Source organism: Barbatula barbatula (assembly GCF_947034865.1).
Source record: "Barbatula barbatula genome assembly, chromosome: 3".
Classification (NCBI taxonomy): Eukaryota; Metazoa; Chordata; class Actinopteri; order Cypriniformes; family Nemacheilidae; genus Barbatula; species Barbatula barbatula.
The window spans coordinates 16,568,182-16,575,134 of record NC_136764.1 but is presented as its reverse complement, the minus strand read 5'-3'; positions in this window follow the sequence as shown (position 1 = coordinate 16,575,134).

Here is a 6,953-nt window from a genome sequence, read left to right as displayed (position 1 = left end):
AAGTGTATATTCCAGTAGATGTAGCTGCATATGACACATGGACTTCCAGTAATGATGAAGGGATGCTGGTGTTTGTGGTTGAGCAGCACTGTAAATCAAGTCAATAATTTTGCTGGACAAACAGCGGCTGACCAGGTGTTAATCAAAGACTGATTGAAACATCTGTCTGGAAAAAGAGAGAAATGAGAGATGGATTTTGTATCGGATTAGAGTTTCAGTTTATTCATCTCATCTTGGATGCTAAACATACCCATGAAAGATTCAAATAATTTACAAATAATTACAAACAATAAAGTAATTTTTGCTCATGACTATTTTGACTTTCAACGCAATATTCTACACTAAGATACAGTATTCCAGAGATTGTTTGTGGAAAAGGTTATATGGTTACTTTTATTGAATAGGTAATGAGATCATTTTTATACTTTATTTATGCGATGCTTGTTGCTTCAACCAATTTTTGTTGTTTTAAAGTGATTGTTTATACAGATATAAACATTTTGTCATTTATCTCCTTATGTCATTGATTTTTTTTCATTATTCTATGGAACACAAAAGATGATAAGAAATGCTTTTAAGTCCATACAATGGAAGTCAATCGGGCCAGGGTTGTTTGCTTACCAACCTTCTTCAAAATATCTTCTTTTGTGTTCTAGAATGACATAAAGATAAGTAAATGACGAAAGTATTTAAATTTCTGGTGAATTATTCCTTTAAGTTTGTAAGTATTGAGGTTTTAGGTGAGTCGCAAGGCGTACTCTCCTTTAAGAACTTTTCTAATTGTTGCTAAGCGTCGCTAATTAAATATTTGCTGAACAAGAGATCTTGTTCACGAATGCTGTGATAAGAGTTTATTGGCTGAAGCAGAAACGTTTAGTGAATAAACAAATCCAAGTTGGCCACATTACTTGACAATTGTACCTGAGAGACAATTACAATTGGGAGAACCAGGTTTCTTTATTTTTCTCAACTATTACTTTTTCACAGCACAATTTTTAGTTACGTGAGGTACTTTTAAGATACTTTGCTTGAAGTTGCCATGATGTGATTTTTTTTTCAGTGAATACAGCAGAATTGGTTCTAATCAAGAGTTTTTTGTCAATGTGCTTGCCTGCCACGATTATATGCCTGTTCGCCAACAATCTTCATTCCAATAGCACTGCACATTTACAGGCTTTTTGAAATCATGCTTCTTGTTTTCATCTGACATTTCTTCGATATTTGATGGGCCATTCATCTCTAACTACCCATCCCCCCTTGTGTCTGTATTTAGCTGCTGAGCACCTTTCACCTGAGGCTAAGACATTTCGTGGTCTACGTTCCATCGCTCCACATAGTCCATTAGAGCAAGTATTCTGTCCGCTTAAGCCCCTCCCCCCAATCCAAATCAAAAATGGTTGTGCATGCTGGTCTCAGCTGCCAGACCTCATTTGGATCAAAACTTGTGTCATGAACCTTAGAACTATAACAGTTTAATGGTGAATGGTTCACATGTTGGTGTCCTGTGTGACAGTTTCTTAAATGTTAAATTCCATGTGTTATCGTACAGCCTCCATATAATGCATTTACATCATTGCTAGCCAAAAGCTTATAGTGCATCCAAGATGTACATTTCTCTAGTATGTGTTTTCTCTCAGAATGTGCTACGCTCTACAAGTTGAACTACATGACAATTGAAGCTGCATAATAAATGCAACATAAAATTTTATGTCTTTGCTGTATTGTATCTGTGGCAGATTTTTAGAGGGGTTGCAGATGTCGGTAAAATGATAATTTAATGGATTGCGATAACAAATATGTGCTCTTTCTTTCCATTGCTTCAGCCCTCTGAGGCTGCAGTCTGTGTGGCATTGAATGGTGTCATGACATTTATACGTGGCCGAGGGCTTTTTTATATGACCACATTTGCTGTTTGATTCGATAGTATATTGTCTTCATATTCAGCTGTACCTTTGAAAATCCTCTGAGGGTGAACACACAGACTAAGTGCCCTGCTTAAAGGCATATAATTTTATTCTCTCATGCATATTCATTTGCTGAGCCTTTGAGCATAAAGATTTGTCACATTTAGACGCAGAATCCCATTCCATCACCAGATATATACTCTTTGCCCTGTAGGCATGGATGGCTTCTTTCTTTCTTTCTTTCTTTCTTTCTTTCTTTCTTTCTTTCTTTCTTTCTTTCTTTCTTTCTTTCTTTCTTTCTTTCTCTCTTTCTGTCTTTCTCTCTTTCTCTCTCTCTCTCTCTCTCTCTCTCTCTCTCTCTCTCTCTCTCTCTCTCTCTCTCTCTCTCTCTCTCTTTCTCTCACTCTCTCACTCTCTCACTCTCTCACTCTCTCACTCTCTCTCTCTCTCTCTCTCTCACTCTCTCTCACTCTCTCACTTTCTCCCTTCCTTCCTTCCTTTTTCCTATATTCCTTGATGTCCTTCAACATTTCCTCTTTTATCCTCTTGTCTTTTCAGCACTAGCCAGTTCTATTACGAGGGCCATTGTTCCTCTTGAGTCTTTATTCCTCTTTCCTGAGGCTGGCCAGGTGAGGTATCCATGTGTATGTCGCTGGGGACCGTGTGTGTGCATCCATGCCTGGACACGTGGCTTTGTCTTGTCCTGGCAGCCCTCTGCACACACCAGATGTTCACATACATTATCCTGCTCCTTTCGGGCCCAAGATTCCAGGGGATTCTTTCACTTTTTGAGGCGCTCCCTTTTGTTACGGCATTACCGTACACCTATTTAACAATATGACTGTTTGGTTTTAGGGATTTTGTTTTCCTGTCTAAGAGGTCATTAGTTACGCCGATTAAAGCAGCTGCTCTGTGCGATAAATTTATTCTGTTTGTGGAAAATCATGGAGACAGATTGTCTTCTGTTTTCTTTATGTGATATCATTATGCTACATTGCAGTATAAGAGTGCTTTATGTACACAATACACATTTCATGCTCATTGACAAACCTGTGTTGCCTATAAATTATAATGTTCAACATGTATTTTAATGTGTAATTATACTTAAACATATAATTTTTATTACATTATGCTTCATATGGTGCATATAAATATGTGACAAACGTAGTTTTGTCATATTTGTGGTTTTATTCTGGTAATGTCAATTAATGCTTAGTTATTAAATTATATATTTGTATAAAATCAGATAAAAATAGCTCTGCATGTTAATTCTTTTTACAGTTTGTGTGCACCATCTTGAAGCTCTTAGATAATATTTTGTCATATCTCTCACTTTATTTATTTTCCAACCTACTCCGAAGCCTCAGAATATCTATATCACAGAGCGATCACAATATGAAGAAATGTCAACACTTTCAGGGCTCACTTGGTAGATATTGAGAAAAACCAGAGGGGTGCTGTCTCTCTCCCTCTTTCAAAACACACAAAAACACAGACAGACTGGCATCTGACGGCCGGGTGGAATTACGGTCAGATGTCTTCAATGTCCACCTCGGTCACTCACTTCACGTACTCTGTGGGAATGAAAACTAACTGGCAGCACGAGAGGGGAAATATTTTATTCAGATTTATTAATTCAAAACTGAAGCAGGCCTGACCGACGGAGGGACAGTTCTTCTCAATCTGTCATCGTTGAAATCACGCGTGCCTGACACCGTGATTCATTTGTCTTGTCGTCACTGACAGTCGGATTTTCCCACAGCACTCCCGCGAGGAGTCATACAGGGATTTTCGAGACGGCACGAAGAAGGCGAGTGTGAATAAAAGACAACACTCTGTGACATGGAACAGCCGTTTAATTAATGCAAATATGTCCAGAAAAATGCTATGAACGCCTCGAATAAGTTATGTTGTTTTTTTCTTAGCAAGAGATATTTATGGTTTCCAAACAAGTTTATTTTAACCGGACATTTAAGCTTAGGTTGATGATGTATTGTCAAGGCTGTACAAATACGTCACTGTTAGTATTTTCTCTTTCTTCCGTTGTCTTTCTCTCCCTCGTACCCTCGCCTCCCCCGACCCAGCCCGTCCAGCCCCTGCTATTTTTAAGCTTGATTTGGAGCGCTGGGTCAGCACATAAACTCAGCCTGCTATCTGCCCACTGCTCTAAGTGGCCTTTTCACATGGGAGGGTGGGAGGTGCTGAGTGGCCTTCCAGTAGCATCTCTTGACATTTACAGTAGACTTCTCCCGCTCTATTCCTCCAGGCATCCACCCTGCAGCCGTAAATGAGAATGCTTTATGACAGGCCCCCTCTCCCTCTTTTCTGTGGTCAGGAGGCGCTGCATGGCATGTGTCCTCACAATGGCCCATGGAAACTGACAGCAGTGCGGAAGGATGCTCAGACAGGGAGCATTTAGATGAGTTAAAGTTACCAAGTAACCAACGTTTCAGCAGTTTATGATGCAAAGCAGCCTTTTGCATATGAAATAGCATGGCGATGTTGTTCTTGCTTTTGATGAGGTTTAAAATCAGTCGGACGATGGTGTTATGTGTGGATTTATAACGTGACTACCGAAGCTAACGACTGACAAAAATGCACATTTGTCCCTCACTGATGCAATGCAAAGTAAACAGGTGTATTTGTTCTCATCCCCAAAGCTTTAAAAAAGAGCAAAATGCTGAATCAACGGCTGGCCTGTAACCCATTTAAAGCGGGATGAAAGTTTCATTCCTCCAGTCCTGTTTTAAGTCAGCGAGATGGAGAGCTTCTTAGGTTTGTACTTGATGCAGACTCAAGCTGTGTTCGGAAATCTCTATTTCACGTTGTCTTTTATACATGCTTGGGGATACTGTGCCCCAAACAACTGAATATTTCATTGCTACCTCCCCCTGAGAGATGTACTTGAAGCTTGCAGCATTGCAATGTCTCCACAACCTGGTCCGCAACAGTGATCAATAGACATGTCATGATCTCGCTTTACTCAGCCTCTGTTATTCAGTGGCATGACAAAGGTGATAAGAGTATAAAAATCGTACTTAAAAATTCTAAATGATTCATGCAGATCAACACCGAACCCATAGCGTCTGGCAATCCTTAGTGTTCTACGCAATACAATACACCATATTTTGCTCCCCTGTTATGGCAGCCTCTTCTTATCGTGACATCACAACCTTCAGTCATCTCCTTTTATAACTGTGTTTTTCCTCTGGCGGGGAAGATTGCCAGTGGGAGACCGACGGGGAAAAACAAAGTTTGCTAATATTTTATTTGCGGGGAGTTTACAGCTACAGCTATTTAAAATGTTTAAATGTTCCAGCAGCTTTGAAAAAGATGAATGTGCTTGATATCAGTGCAAGTATGCAGATCGCACGTTATTAGAGGGGACAATTTAGATGAGCTGGCATAAATATGAATGAAACGAGTGAGCTAGAAAAGTGTTCAGCAGCAGCGCAATGTGCTCTTCTCACCGCTGGGAATACAGAAGTGCTGATCGGCTGGGAAAACCGTACTACTCTATATTCAAACCACTAGAGTTCAAGCATCTACAAGAGAATGTCAAATATCTGTAAGTGTGTTATTTGCTGTGTAAAGCTCATTGTAAATTTAGATTGGGCTTTGTTTTTTTTTACATGCGAGCAATTTTTGACTGTTGGAGTGACCAGAAAATTTTCAAATTTGTCTTATTTATCAAAAGGGCAATAATGTTGCCTGGTGTTGCATTTTTCATTATTAATAAGAGTTATTCATTGTGTTTATGCAGCATTTACATTCATTATTTTTAGCAGGATTATTTAAATCAATGCTCTGCGCAAAAGCAGTGAATCCTGTCCTTTTTCGTTCTAAAGATGTTTGACATTGAGCTGTGTGGCTATAGCACATGATGTTGTAGAGGCTGTAGGCAATAGCTGTGAAGAGGTCAAGCAATCATTGAGGTCTGGTTCCACAGAGGAAGGTCACATAGCCTATACATCTGTTCCAGCCCAGCAGTCTTCAGATACTATCACAGGTGCAGCGCCAATTCCTTGTATCATTAACTAGTTCCTCCTCGACTTGAACTAATGAGAAATCTGATGGATCGATTTAACTTCTGCTGTGGTGTAAAACAATATTTTACCGAGATCACATTTCTGCCATCATTCATCGAGAAACATCAAAATGTTTCTATTGCTAGACATTAAGCTGGTCTGGGAGTTAATTTAAAAATATACATTTCTATGTTAAAGCGTTATTGAATTCTATACGCAGAATGAAATGAATTGTAAATCAAGGTTGTACAATTCGATTTATGCTTGGGAAATAGTCATTTTGTTCTTGTTACGTCAACCTTGTTGGTTAGAGGCTTAATGAAGCATTCATCATCTTCCCATCAAAACAGCATTTTTGAAACAGCACTGAATCTATTACATGAGCTCTGAATATTATCTCCACCCGTAATGCTTTGTATGATTTATACAGTATGACGCACATAACCGCTCGCTCTCAGAAAATGATGATTTTTGTATAAAATAAAAAATTGTGATATTACAATCAGTATATATCAGCAGTGCCTGTAAGTAGAGCAGGTTAAATTGGTGTCATTTTTCATAAGGAACATAATGGAAGGTGACATACCTCATATGTTGAACGCAGTGATAAGACATTGCATGAATAGTCTGAGCCGTGCTCCTGGAAAATATTTGCTCCACTGATGGGTACTCAAGCATCAGAAACTGCCTTTTTAACACTCCCTTTATTGGTCCTTTCCTCAGCACCTGCAGCCAGAGCGTGACATTTCTGCCACATTCTGGGGTCCATGTCAATAGCCAGAGAATTTAATACCGTTAAATAGACCACATGGCTCAGCAAACTGCCTGTCTGATAAATTTTCCAAGATACATTGAGTAGCCATGGCATGCATGGTGTTTTTCAGTAGCGTAATACGAAGGTCTTTTTAGCGGAATAATGATTATTTTTTCTGTATAAAGAAAAAACAAGTTTACTTTGTCTCACTGTGCCACTTTTAATGCACACACTGGCACTTACAGTGCTTTGTATAAAATGCATTTT